Source organism: Mirounga angustirostris, unplaced genomic scaffold, assembly GCF_029215605.1.
Source record: "Mirounga angustirostris isolate CCGP_5_RB_7025 unplaced genomic scaffold, mMirAng1.0.hap1 SCAF_12, whole genome shotgun sequence".
NCBI lineage: Eukaryota > Metazoa > Chordata > Mammalia > Carnivora > Phocidae > Mirounga > Mirounga angustirostris.
Window position 1 is genome coordinate 39153900 of NW_026991720.1, and position 15496 is coordinate 39169395.

The following is a 15496-nucleotide window of genomic DNA, read 5'->3' on the forward strand; positions in this document are numbered from 1 at the left end:
GGAATTGAGCTGGATATCTACCAGACCACTCTGAGCACCCACGAAACCAGCCTGAGATGTAAGAAGATCTGGATCTCTACAAGCAGAATATCACAGGTGGTTGGTTTTGAGATACGAAGCAGGGAGCCCTGATTCTGCAGGCAGCTATCGGAGGATAAATGGCAGCAGGAGGGTGCCTGGCTGTGGGGATCCTACACCGCTCAAGACTGTAGTTAGAGACACAGAAGGACACTATATCATTCTTAAAGGGTCTATCCAACAAGATCTAACCATTCTAAATATCTACGTCCCCAACATGGGAGCAGCCATCTACATAAGCCAACTGTTAACCAAAATAAAGAGTCAGATTGATAAGAATATGTTAATTGTAGGAGACCTCAATACTCCACTCTCAGCAAGAGACAGATCATCTAAACAGAAAATCAACAACGAAACAAGAGCTTTGAATGACACACCAGACTAGATGGACCTCCTGGATATATACAGAACATTCCACCCTAAAACAACAGAATACTCATTCTTCTCAAGCGCACATGGAACTTTCTCCAGAATAGACCACATACTGGGTCACAAATCAGGTCTCAACCGATACCAAAAGACTGAGATTATTCCCTGCATATTCTCAGACCATAATGCTTTAAAACTGGAACTCAATCACAAGGAAAAATTTGGCAGAAATTCAAACACTTGGAAGCTAAAGACCACTCTAATCAAGAATGTTTGGGTCAACCAAGAAATCAAAGAAGAACTTAAACAATTCATGGAAACCAATGAGAACGAAAACACATCAGTCCAAAACCTATGGGATACTGCAAAAGCAGTCCTAAGGGGGATATACATAGCCATCCAAGCCTCACTCAAGAAAAAAAAATCCCAAATTCACCAACTAACTTTACACCTTAAAGAACTAGAGAAAAAGCAACAAACAATGCCTAAGCCACATATTAGAAGAGAAATAATTAGGATTAGAGCAGAGATCAATGAATTACAAACCAGAAACACAGTAGATCAGATCAACGAAACTGGAAGCTGGTTCTTTGAAAGAATTAATAAGATCGATAAACCACTGGCCAGACTTATCCAAAAGAAAAGAGAAAGGACCCAAATTAATACAATTATGAATGAAAGGGGAGAGATCACAACTAACACCAAGGAAATAGAAACAATTATTAGAAATTATTATCAACAACCATATGCCAATAAATTGAGCAACCTGGAAGAAATGGATGCCTTCCTGGAAACCTATAAACTGCCAAGACTGAAACAGGAAGAAGTTGACAACCCGAATAGGCCAATAAACAAGAACGAGATTGAAGCAGTGATCAAAAACTTCCCCAAAAACAAGAGTCCAGGGCCTGATGGATTCCCTAGGAAATTCTACCAAACATTCAAAGAAGAAATAATACCTATACTCCTGAAGATGTTTCAAAAAAAATAGAAACAGAAGGAAAGCTTCCAGACTCATTCTATGAAGCCAGCATTACCTTAATTCCCAAATCAGGCAAAGACCCCATCAAAAAGGAGAATTTCAGACCGATATCCCTGATGAATATGGAATCCAAAATCCTCAACAAAATCCTAGCTAATAGGATCCAACAATACATTAAAAGGATCATCCACCACGACCAAGTGGGATTTATCCCTGGGATGCAAGGGTGGTTCAACATTTGCAAATCAATGTGATAGAACACATTAATAAGAGGAGAGAGAAGAACCATATGGTCCTCTAGATTGATGCAGAAAAAGCGTTTGACAAAATACAGCATCCCTTCCGGATTAAAACTCTTCAGAGTATAGGGATAGAAGGAACATTCCTCAAGTTCATAAAATCCATCTAAGAAAAACCCACAGTGAATATCATCCTCAATGGGGAAAAGCTGAGAGCCTTTCCCTTAAGATCAGGAACACGACAAGGATGCCCACTCTCGCCACTATTGTTCAACATAGTACTAGAAGTCCTAGCAACAGCAATCAGACAACAAAAAGAAATAAAAGGTATTCAAACTGGCAAAGAAGAAGTCAAACTCTCTCTTTTCGCAGATGACATGATACTTTATGTGGAAAACCCAAAAGACTCCACCCCCAAATTACTAGAACTCATACAGCAATTCAGTAATGTGGCAGGATACAAAATCAATGCACAGAAATCAGTTGCTTTCTTATACACTAAGAATGCAATGGTAGAAAGAGAAATTAGAGAAATGATTCCATTTACAATAGCACCAAAAACCATAAGATAACTCGGAATAAACCTAACGAAAGAGGTAAACGATCTATACTCTAGGAACTACAGAACACTCATGAAAGAAATTGAAGAAGACACAAAAAGATGGAAAAATATTCCATGCTCACGGATTGGAAGAATAAACATTGTTAAAATGTCTATGCTACCCAGAGCAATCTATACCTTCAATGCCATCCTGATCAAAATTCCAATGGCATTTTTCAAAGTGCTGGAACAAACAATCCTAAAATTTGTATGGAATCAGAAAAGACCCTGAATCGCCACGGAAATGTTCAAAAAGAAAAAACAAAGCTGGAGGCATCACGTTCCCTGATTTCAAGCTATATTACAAAGCAGTGATCACCAAGACAGCATGGTACTGGCACAAAAACAGACAGATAGACCAATGGAACAGAATAGAGAGCCCAGATATGGACCCTCAACTCTATGGTCAACTAATCTTCGACAAAGCAGGAAAAAATATCCAATGGAAAAAAGAGTCTCTTCAATAAATAGTGCTGGGAAAATTGGACAGCCACATGCAAAAGAATGAAACTCGATCACTCTCTAACACCATACACAAAGATAAACTCAAAATGGATGAAAGACCTCAATGTGAGACAGGAATCCATCAAAATCCTAGAGGAGAACATAGGCAATAACCTCTTTGACATCGGCCATAGCAACTTCTCTCAAGATACATCTCCAAAGGCTAATGAAACAAAAGCAAAAATGAACTTTTGGGACTTCATCAAGATAAAAAGCTTCTGCACAGCAAAGGAAACAGTCAACAAAACAAAGAGGCAACCCACAGAATGGGAGATTTTTGCAAATGACACTACAGATAAAGGGCTGGTATCCAAAATCTATAAAGAACTTCTCAAACTCAACACCCAAAAAACAAATAAACCAGTCAAAAAATGGGCAGAAGACATGAACAGACACTTCTCTGAAGAAGACATACAAATGGCTAACAGACACATGAAAAAAATGTTCATCATTAGCCATCAGGGAAATTCAAATCAAAACCACATTGAGATACCATCTTACACCAGTTAGAATGGCAAAAATGGACAGGGCAAGAAACAACAAATGTTGGACAGGTTGTGGATAAAGGGGAACCCTCTTACACTGTTGGTGGGAATGCAAGTTGGTACAGCCACTTTGGAAAACAGTGTGGGGGTGCTACCCTATGACCCAGCAATTGCACTACTGGGTATTTACCCCAAAGACACAGATGTAGTGAAAACAAGGGCCATATGCAGCCCAATGTTCATAGCAGCAATGTCTACAATAGCCAAACTGTGGAAAGAGTTGAGATGCCCTTCAACAGACGAATGGATAAAAAAGATGCGGTCCATATATACAATGGAATATTACTCAGCCATCAGAAAGGATGAATACCCAACTTTTATATCAACATGGATGGGACTGGAGGAAATTATGCTAAGGGAAATAAGTCAAGCAGAAAAAGTCAATTATCATATGGTTTCACTTATTTGTGGAACATAAGGAATAGCATGGAGGACATTAGGAGAAGGAAGGGAAAAATGAAGGGGAGGAAATTGGAGGGAGAGATGAACCATGAGAGACTATGAACTCTGAGAAACAAACTGACGGTTTTAGAGGGGAGGGGGGTGGGGCGATGTGTGAGCCCAGTGATGGGTACTAAGGAGGGCACGTACTGCATGGAGCACTGGGTGTTATACGAAAAGAATGTATCATGGATCACCACATCAAAAACTAATGATGTATTGTATGGTGACTAACATAGCATAAGAAAATAAAAAAAAATTTCAAGGAATAGAAATTCTTAGACTATAAGGAAAAGATAGGAAAAGGTAGAAATTCTTTAATTCAACTTTATCTAGTAAAGTTCAAGATACACTTACCTATGACCCAGAAATTCTATGCTTAGGTATATGCCCTTTTTTATAAAAGGCCAAGTAGTAAATATTTTAGAATTTGAGGATCATATTGTCTCTGTTGTAATTACTTAATTCTACCATTGTAGTATGAAAACAGCCAAAATATAAGTCAAAAGATACATAAATGGGTGTGGCTGTGTTCTAATAAAACTTTTTAAAACCAGGAGGTAGACTGGATTTGGCCAATGGGCAATAGGTTGTCAACCTCTGCACTAGAGGATGAATTTAATTCAACCCAATGATGACTAGGAAATTTCAAGAAAAGAAATAAGCATGTTAAAATATGTAAATGTATGTATAAAACAAAGGTGTAAAGACCAGTGACTAATATACAAATGTTGCATAATGTATTAAAAATATCAGCCAATTCAATTAGACAATAAAAATCAGAGCCACAAGAATAACTAAAATACTAGTATATATAATTAACACAAAGAATAAAAAAATTCTTCTTGTACACACATAAGAAACATGACATAATGGTAAAGAAAACCCTTTTATAATAACAATACAAAAATCAATACTTAGAAATAAATTTCAGGAGAAAGATACAAACCTTTACGAGTAAATTTTAAAACATTCTTGAAAGACACCAAATTAGATTTGGACAAACAGAGGTGGGGGAATCCCTGATTCTTGGATGAAGTGAATTATACACAAATATATGTGGCAACTTGTTATATGACAAAGAAGGCACCTCAAATCACTACTGTGAGGATGAATTTTTAAATAAATGGTACTCTGGCAACAGGATAATATTTAGAAAAAGATAAAATTAGAATCGTATCTTAATAATAAACTAAAGATTAAGGATCTAAATGTTAAAAAAAAAAATGAAATAAAATAGAACTACGTGAGTACCAGGAGAAAACATGAATGTTTTCTCTTTAACTTTGGTATAGGGAATGGCTATTCACCTAAGACATACATCAAGATGTAATAAATGAAAAGACTGATAAATTTGACTATGTAAAAAATTAAAAATACATTAAATGATACAAACAAAATTTAAAAACCTGAAAAACGGGGGGGGGGGGTTACAACATATAACATAAACAAAGAGTTAATATTCTCATACATAAAGAACTCTTTAAATTGAGGATAAAAGTTCAAAAAAAACTAATAAAAATTAGGAAAAAGTACAAATAGGCAAACGCTTAACTGACTGAGCCACCCAGGTGTACTAATTTGCCAAATTTCTAAATAATCATGCCCTCTTTATCTTACCTTTTTTTTTTCACCCATACCCCCCACCTTGGCAACCAGTGATCTGTTTCTATGAATTTTTTTTTAATCAGGTTCTACAGATAAATGAGATCATACAGTATTTGTCCTACTCTGACTTATTTCACTTAGTGTAATGCCTTCAAAGTCCAACTATACTGTTGCAAATGGCAGGATTTCCTTCTTTTTATGAGTAAAGATCACTTGTGTGTGTGTGTACCAAATTTTCTTTATCTAACCATCAATAGATACTTGGGTTGTTTCCATATTTGGGCTATTGTAAATGATGATGCAATGAAAATGGGGGTGCAGATATTTAAGATAACGATTTCATTTCCTTCAATATATGCCTAAGAGTGGAATCACTAGATCATATGTTAGTTCTATTTTTAATATTTTGAGGAACCTCCATACTGTTTTCCAAAGTGGCTGCACCAATTTACATTCCTAAGGACTGCTTTATCTCTGATTCTACATATTAACAGAGATGTGTATGGCATTTTATGGTTCATTAATATGTTCATCTACAAAATTTTACTTGTTCCTTAGAAAAATATGATTTTTAAATGAGATTATTATCTTCCTCCTACAGATATTTTTAAAAAGAGAGATCCAGAGAATGATTTGCTGTCCTCAAAATGCTGGAATGTGGCAAAATTAGAATTCAAACTTATGTTTATTGGCACCAATTTCCTTGATCTTTCTCTCTATATATATACACATTATATATACATTAAATATATATATTACATTACCTCTTGCAAAATTTACCCATGATTTTCACTTGTGAGCATACAGTGAATATGGTTAAACTGGCTAGCCATTGATGTTCCGATCCCTAAAATTCATTTGCTTTCAGGATGGAAAGAAAAACAAAGAGAAAAATGTTATTTTTCTAATTTGAAATAAGGTAATGACTACTCCTTAAATAAGGGCATTTGGGGGGAATCAATGATGAGAGTACTAATCAAAATAATTCCCCAAACAGACCATTTCAAATTTCCATTCAATGAAAGTCAGTAAAAACCTGAATTTCAAGGATAAGTTATCCTTGAATCTACAATTGTTATACTTCAATGTTGTTATACATTTTGACAGGCATTTCATTAATGTTGACAATATACATCAATTGTATAAGTAAAACTTTAAAGAGTAAATAGAAAGAAATGTCTTTGTGTTAGAAAGTTACATTTGCTTGTAAGAGAAAACAAAGTAAATGCAATGTTTCTCTAATCTTTGATTCATTTCTTATTAAAACAGTAGCTTACATATCTGAATGTCTGATTTCACAGACAGTACAATTATTTTGAATTATAAAAGCCTACACAGTGTCTTGATTAAATCAAGATGTTTTCCAGCATAGGACAATGTGCCACTGATTTGTGTCCTTCTAATGTGCTAAATTGCCAGAAAATTTAAAAATGACCTTTTGTGCTATAACTCATTAGCCTTTTTGTGGCAATTTAATATATTTTTTAGCTTATAAGGATTATATACTCCATGTAAATTTCTATGAGAATAAGTGATTCATTTTAAAAAATCATATTTTCAAGGCTGAATGAAAGTAGCTATATACATTGAACTATATACTAAAATGTTATATAAACAACTGTTTTTTTTAAAAAATATTAGCTATTTGAAATATGTGAAAACTTTAAAAATATTTTATAATAAAGAGAAGCATTTCAGATCTTTTACACCCATCATATAAATGAACATATGGTGCTAAATTATTTTTCACAAGCAAAATATACTTTCGTAAGTTTAGACAACTAGTACACACAATTTATTACAGAAAACCATATGGATTAGTAAAAGTGAGGCTGTGTTCTGGATATTTTGATTGTTCTGTGGCAAATGGAATTGGTTTGGGGAAATGCCATTTACATTAACTACCATTCTGTTCCATAAACAGTTCAAAAATAGAGCACCTGACTTAAAAATGATAATGGAAATATTGGAAATAGTGGAAAATAACAGTATTTGAATAAGAAATTCAGCAATACCTTAACAATGTAATCAATGTGGTCAAATTTGGCCTTATGGACAATTATAATGTTAAGCACACTTGATTAACTGTTCCATAAATAAGGAAATATAAGTTCTGTAACACTACCCACTTAAAATCACCTCAAAGATGAGCCATTTAAAAAATAATAAACACAAGAGGGGTGCCTGGGTGGCTCAGTTGGTTAAGCATCTGCCTTCGGCTCAGGTCACGATCCCAGGGTCCTGGGATGGAGCCCCTCATCGGGCTCTCCACTCAGCAGACAGTCTTCTCTCTCTGCCTCTACCCCCTCGCTTATGCTCTCTCTCTCTCACTTACTGTCTTTGTCTCAAATAAATAAATAAAATCTTAAAAAGAAAGAAAGAAAGAAAGAAAAAAACACAAGAGAGAATGAGAAGTCATGTATGCAAGCTGTGAAGCTTTTTTTTTTTTTTTTTTCACATTGGAATTGTATTCAAGGTTTAGAAGAGAGAATGAAAACACATTACAGACTCAAATACATGGTCTACTGCTAGGCATCATTTCTCCTGTCTGGGTCCTTTGCCTCCTTTTGTGATTCACTTGTGCTCTAAACCTCTCTGACAGATAAAAGAGGCCAAAAAAAAAAAAAAAAAAAGACAGAAGGAAAGGAAAGGAAAGAGAAAAAAGGGGCAAAAGTCTGTATTTTTTACAACTAGTCCAACACAAATTTCCATGGTATCTAGGGTTTTTGTGTACACTTAGGAGCTCAGAGAAGGGACTTTATAAAGAAATCTAATAGGTAGTCATTTTATATAAGTCTAATAATTCTTAGCATTAAAAAAGAAATTTGTTCTCAACCAGAGGAGTACTAAAATGGCTTTTCTCTGCTGCTTTGTTTACTCCTCTTTAGGGTTTTTTGAAAAGTATGATGCTTCCACCACATACGGAGAGTTAGGCAATGGGCTTTTGGACCCAGGACCTCTGATGGGCCCAACCCTACATGCAAATGGCAAAGAAACCTGAGATTCCACAAAGTTGTTCTAGCACAGGCACCAGCAACTGTCCAATAAATTGCTGCCTCACCCCATTTCAACACAAAAGTAATTCCTAACCTCCCTAACTCTTCATTTTCATTGGCTTTGAATACGGAGAGAATTATATAGCACTTTATGGCCTCTAATACTTTCCTCCATTGGAATTTACTATCTTCTGTTGCTATATGCTTCTAAAGACATTTTTTACACAAGCTTCTGCCTCTTGACAAGCTTTTGCTATCTCATCTGCCCTTTTCCAGTTGTATGGGCTCTCTGGTTTCATCACTCTTCCTGATTGGCAAAATTCTTTGAGAACAGAACACCCCATAACATCACAGCCTAAGTTCAACAGCAGGAATGGGACGGGTTAAGTGAAAATGTCAGCTTTCTGGTTTGTCACTTCTTTCTATTGTTCCTCTGCCTCCCCATGGTCTTTTATTTGTCCCCTGGCTTCAGAAGGAAGATTTCCTTAGACATCTTCTTTATCCCTCTTATTTATGAAAGTTTGTTCTCAGTTGGCTAGTTGTCATTTTGGAAGGTAACTGACAAATGATTTAATCCTCAAAAGTCTGACTTTGCTTAATTAAAATGCTCCCTGCCATCATGAACAATGCACGTACTAGCTGCAAAATAGCATTGATAATCCTGGTAGCTAAAGATTTACTTTCTTTAACGGTTATGGTGACTATTTAGAAGACCAGCGCCTTCTTACAAGCACATGTATCACATCAGGGAAGTACCTTCTCTACTTACTCTGAAGGCTAGATTTTCTAATTTTGTTTTAACAAACTTTTACCATCTTTCCAGACTTTCACCAACGTGGAATAAAGTATGCAGATGTGCAGACGTGCCAGACTCTAAATACATATTGGGAATTGGCTGGAAGTCAGCTATGTTTAGATGTAAGCTCCTAAGGTTTAGTCTTATTTTGCATGTCTTAAAATCAAGGGGAAGATGGTCATATTTTCTTCTTCAACTGTGAATTCCACATTCCTTTAAAGGAGAATATGCTTGCTATCTTTGAGCATGGTAAACAAAATTCAGAGTAAGTCTATAACCTTTCTTAGGTTAGGAGCCATAACAGCACACTTCAGGGCTACAGCCCCTAACATAGCTCATGTATAAGCATATGGTAGATGCCAAATATGTATTTGTTAATTGTCAGGTGTAGTACCAAATGATGATGACAATGTAGCTGAAAGTAGATCATTGACTTAGAATAACTAGGCCTAAAAAAAGATTCCAGAATATACAAGATACTCCCTGAGAAGAAGCACCAGTAAGGAGTTGACAAAAACTTACCTCATTAACAATTAAATGGTTATTATAATTTAGACAGTATGATACTTGCACAAGGTCAGACAAATTCAACAATGGAACTAAATAGAAATCTGACCAACAATCCACACATTTGGACACTGTCTTTGGGGTGATCCATGGTGGACATTTTGAGGGCAGCTGACCCGCAGCCTGCACGCCCCGGACCGCCTCCTGTGGAAGCCTGAGCCGGCCATCTTTCTCCCTTTGTCTCATAACCATGTCCACCAACAAGAATGCTAATTCACCAGCTGCCCGCCCTAACAGATTCAAGAACAAGGGGAAAGACAGTACAGAAATAAGGCAGCACCAAACAGAAGTTAATGTGGAGCTAAGGAAAGCTAAGAAGGATGACCAGAAGCTGAAAAGGAGAAACGTAGGCTCATTTCCTGATGACGTTACCTCTCCACTGCAGGAAAACCGCAACAACCAGGGCACTGTAAATTGGTCCGTTGATGACATTGTCAAATGCATAAATAGCAACAATTTGGAAAGCCAGCTCCAGGCTACTCAAGCTGCTAGGAAACTGCTTTCTAGGGAAAAACAGCTCCCCATAGACAACATAATCTGGGCTGCTTTGATTCCAAAATTTCTGTCCTTCTTGGGCAGAACTGATTGTAGTCCCGTTCAGTTTGAATCTGCTTAGGCTCTCACTAACATTGCTTCTGGGATGTCAGAACAGACCAAGGCTGTGGTAGATGGAGGTGTTATCCCAGCACTCATGTCTCTGTTGGCATCTTCCCATGCCCACATCAGTGAACAAGCTGTATGGGCTCTAGGAAACATTGCAGGTGATGGTTCAGTTTTTCGAGACTTGGTTATCAAGTATGGTGCAGCTGACCTGCTATTGGCTCTCCTTGCAGTTCCTGATATGTCATCTTTAGCACGTGGTTACTTACATAACCTTACTTGGACACTTTCAAACCTTTGTCGCAACAAGAATCCTGTGCCCACATTAGATGCTGTTGAGCAGATTCTTCCTGCCTTAGTTTGTCTCCTGCATCATGATGATCCAGACATATCGGCAGATGCCTGCTGGGCCATTTCCTACCTTACTGATGGTCCAAATGAATGGACTGAAATGGTTGTGAAAACAGGAGTTGTGCCCCAGCTTGTGAAGCTTCTAGGAGCTACTTAATTGCCCATTGTGATTCTTGCTCTAAGACCCATAGGAAATATTGTCACTGAGATAGTGAACAGACTCAGGTTGTAATAGATGCAGGAGCACTTGTTGTGTTTCCCAGCCTCCTAACAAACCCCAAAACTCATATTCAGAAGGAAGCTACGTGGACAATGTCAAATATCACAGCTGGTCACCAGGACCAGATACAGCAAGTTGTGAATCATGGATTAGTCCCATTCCTCGTTGGTGTTCTCTCTAAGGCAGACTTTAAGACACAAAAGGAAGCTGTCTGGGCTGTGACCAACTATACAAGTGGTGGGACAGCTGAACAGATCGTATACCTCGTTCATTGTGGCGTAACAGAACTATTGATGAACCTCTTAACTGCAAAAGATAACCAAAATTATTCTGGTTATTCTGGATGCCATTTCAAACATCTTTCAGGCTGCTGAGAAACTAGGTGAAACTGAGAAACTTAGTATAATGATTGAAGAATGTGGAGGTTTGGACAAAATTGAAGCTCTACAAAACCACGAAAATGAGCCTCTGTACGAAGCTTCATTAAACTTGATTGAGAAGTATTTCTCTGTAGAGGAAGAGGAAGATCAGAATGTTATACCAGAAACTACCTCTGAAGGCTATACGTTCCAAGTTCAGGATGGCACTCCTGAGACCTTTAACTTTTAGATTGCACAGCTGAGGCAGAAAGTTGTTTGTTGTGTACTCTGTTTGGTAGAAGTTTGTCTTTCTGTTTCTCTACTAAGAACTCCTTTTAAATGTGTTCTGTTATTGTAGCACTTTTTACAATGAAACTCTACTTGACCAGTTCCAAACTGTACAACCTGTGTGAAGCTCCTCCTCTCAGTGGGTTTCTTATTTCTAGGTGGAAGCTCCTCTCTTGCAGTGTCCTGTAAATAAAGATTAAATTCCACTCTTTTCTTTAAAAAAAAAAAATCCACAAATTTGGAAACGATATATGTAGAGGTGGCACTGTATAACAAATTCCCTTTGATTTCCTGGGTGATAGGAGTATCTTTTGTTCTTATGAGGCAATGTTGGTGGGCTCCTGAATGGGGGCTGGTCACCAGAAGGACTAAGCTATGATTAGAAGCTTGGAAATTTCAGCCCCATCTTTTAAATGTTTAAGGTGTGATATATGGCCCAGAATGTACTCTGGTACATTCTTGGCAAACGTCCCATGTGAGCATGAACAGAATGTGTATTCTGCTGTTGTTTGATGAATTCGAATTGATGATGTTAATTATATCCAGTTAATTGATGGCACTATTGAGTTCAACTATGTCCATACTAATTTTCTGCCTCCTCAATCTGTCCATTTCTGGTGGAGGAGTACTGAAGTCTTCAACTATAATAGAAGATTAATCTACTTCTCTGTGTAGTACTATCAGTTTTTGCTTCACATACTTTGATATTCTATTGTTAAATATGTATTTATTAAGGATTGTTTTGTCTTCTTGGAGTATTGACCTCTTTATCATTATGCAATTCCTTCTTTATCCCTGATAACTTTCCTTGCTCTGAAGTCTGCTCTGGCTGAAATTAATACAGATGCTCACTCTTTTGATTAGTGTTAGCATGGTATATCTTTCAACATCCCTTTACTATTAATCTAATATGTCTTTTTATTCAAGTTGAGTTTCCTGTAGACAATATATATTGGGATCTTGTTCTTTGATCAGCTTTGACTACTCCTGTCTTTTAATTGGTGCATATAGATCATTAATATTTAAAGTGATTACTGATATAGTTGGATTGATATCTACCATATTTGTTACTTTTTTCTTCTTCTTGCCCTTTTTCCTACTTTTGTCTTCCACACTTTTTCTGCCTTTGTGGTTTTAACTGAGCATTTTATGTGATTCCATTTTCTCTCCTTTTTAAGAATATCAGTTATACTTTCTAAAAAAACTTTTTAAAAGCATTTGAAGTGTTTCTTTTTTATGCTGATGCTTACCCCTGTGTCTTCTTTCCTTCCATTTTGTGATCTCTGATTATAAGCATTTCTTTTCTTGATCTTACTCTGTGGGAATTCTAAGGGCCTAAAAGTGAGATACTTTAAACTATAAAGGATTTCTGTTTGCTTCTGCTATGATCCAAGAGGTTCTGGTAACTACTTGGGGCTCTTTGATCCCTCCTGGTTAGGCTCCTGCACACTGTGATACACTCTCATAATAGCATCTAATCTCAGGGTTAGTTTAGCATGGGTATTTACACCTTGGGCCAACTCAGCTTCCAGGTTAACTTACTCTTCACTGCTTCTTGCTAAGGTTTCACCTTATAGCTTTGCTGTTTGCTTGTTGGGCCCTCGAAGATTTCGCTTATTTCTTGGAACTCAATGATGCATTTTCAATGTAAAGAGGAGAGCTCTTCTGAGTATCTAAATCACTACTCTGCTGGTAATGGACATGTTTGAAACATTTTTTAGTTCTATGAAATTTTAAGTGTTGATTTTTTTCAGTCAAAAGGATTACATGCATCTCCCTCAAATATTCTTTAGACTTGGGGGGAATATACTACCATCAGCACTTTAAATTTGCAACTTCTAAATTAGTTCAAATCCCTGTGACTGAGAATGTATTCTTTAAAATGTATCATACAGGGGTGCCTGGGTGGCTCAGTCATTAAGCGTCTGCCTTCAGCTCAGGTCATGATCCCAGGGTCCTGGGATCGAGCCCTGCATCGGGCTCCCTGCTCAGTGGGGAGCCTGCTTCTCCCTCTGCCTGCCACTCCCCCTGCTTGTGCTCTCTCTCTCGCTGTGTCTCTCTCTGTCAAATAAATAAAATCTTTAAAAAAATTAAAAATAAAAAGAATAAAATGTATCATACTGACGATTTAAGCCATTCTCTAATCACATAAGTTAAAATACGAAAAAGAGTAAGATAAGTACAAGCTATTTAAAAATGACTTTCAACATGTAGCCAGTCTATAAGGAAAAAAACAAAGAGAGCAGTTATCTCAATCATACATCTATGCCTTTCCTGTTAGGTAGCGTTCCACTGATTATCTGCATTTTCTATGTTGGGCATTTGGCACCATAAATATACAATCTATTTTGCTACAATAATAATATCTTCTTCAAAAAACAAGACTTACAAAGTTCCATGATTTAATATTCGCTTAGCTATTTCTACTCCATTCTGTTACACACTTTCTGGATATTAACAGAGTTTGCAAACACCAGAGTCTGAGTATCACTATCAATTTGCATTAACATAAAACTCTTCTTCATACTGTCTGTAATTATTTCATGCCTCATAAATCCAACTTGGTCCCTGTGTATTAATTTACCCGTAACTCTTCCAAGTCTTGTCGCCAAAATCTTGTCATATATCTTTATAGCACATTTAGTTATTTAAATGTGCCTATAATTTTCCAGACTGTTATCCCTCCCTTTTCTAAATTAGTAATAGGTACTTTGCTCATAGCTGGGGAAAACTCACCTTGTCCTGTTTGCTCCACAAAAACTTATCATACAAGGTGGTCAACTTCATCCTGAAATTATAAAATGACTCACTGTATAGCCATATTCTCCTGTTTTTTGCCCTTAGCAAGTTTTCAAATGTCATTTAGAGAAAATTAATTTGTCTCCACAGGACGTTCTAATCAGTGACATTGAGGATATATTTTCAAGCATTTCTTAGCTTTTAAAGTTCGCAGGAAATAAGTCCACTGGAGTTATGACACCACTTTTTTCCCCTTTATATAAAATCAACGGAAATGAGAAACTATTCTCTGCCATCACAGCACTCTGAGCCTGTTTTCCCTGGGGCAAAACATACTTAGATATAGGACAGAAAGTAGGGTGAAACACTATGTTTGAGTGTTAAGGAAATTGTTCCTTAGAGGCCTGAAAAGTTAATGTGTCTCATTAAATTACGACCATGGAACAGTACCAGGTCGCACAGAAAGAGCTAGAAGAGGCTGAAGAAATCACCTAACACTACAAAATCAATTTCTAGGTAAGAAACTAAGGACCAGGGTGCCTGGGTGGCTCAGTTGGTTAAGCGACTGCCTTCGGCTCAGGTCATGATCCTGGAGTCCCGGGATCGAGTCCCGCATCGGGCTCCCTGATCGGCAGGGAGTCTGCTTCTCCCTCTGACCCTCCTCCCTCTCATGCTGTCTCTCATTCTCTCTCTCTCAAATAAATAAATAAAATCTTTAAAAAAATCAAAAATAAAAAAAAGAAGTTCTAGCATCAGCAATCAGAAAACAAAAAGAAATAAAAGGTATTCAAACTGGCAAAGAAGTCAAACTCTCTCTCTTCGCAGATGACATGATACTTTATGTGGAAAACCCAAAAGACTCCACCCCCAAATTACTAGAACTCATACAGCAATTCAGTAATGTGGCAGGATACAAAATCAATGCACAGAAATCAGTTGCTTTCCTATACACTAACAATGTAACCTTAGAAAGAGAAATTAGGGAATCGATTCCATTTACAACAGCACCAAAAACCGTAAGATACCTTGGAATAAACCTAACCAAAGAGGTAAAGGATCTATACTCTAGGAACTACAGAACACTTATGAAAGAAATTGAGGAAGACACAAAGAGATGGAAAAACATTCCATGCTCATGGATTGGAAAAATAAACATTGTGAAAATGTCTATGCTACCCAGAGCAATCTATACTCTCAACGCCATCCTGATCAA

The 15496-nt window shown here is 36.9% G+C and overlaps 1 pseudogene; it reads left to right on the forward strand.

Annotated features, from left to right (window-relative positions):
• The first annotated feature begins 9916 nt into the window (after positions 1-9916).
• Positions 9917-11506, forward strand: LOC123835945 (importin subunit alpha-1-like; annotated as a pseudogene).
• Positions 11507-15496: the final 3990 nt, after the last annotated feature.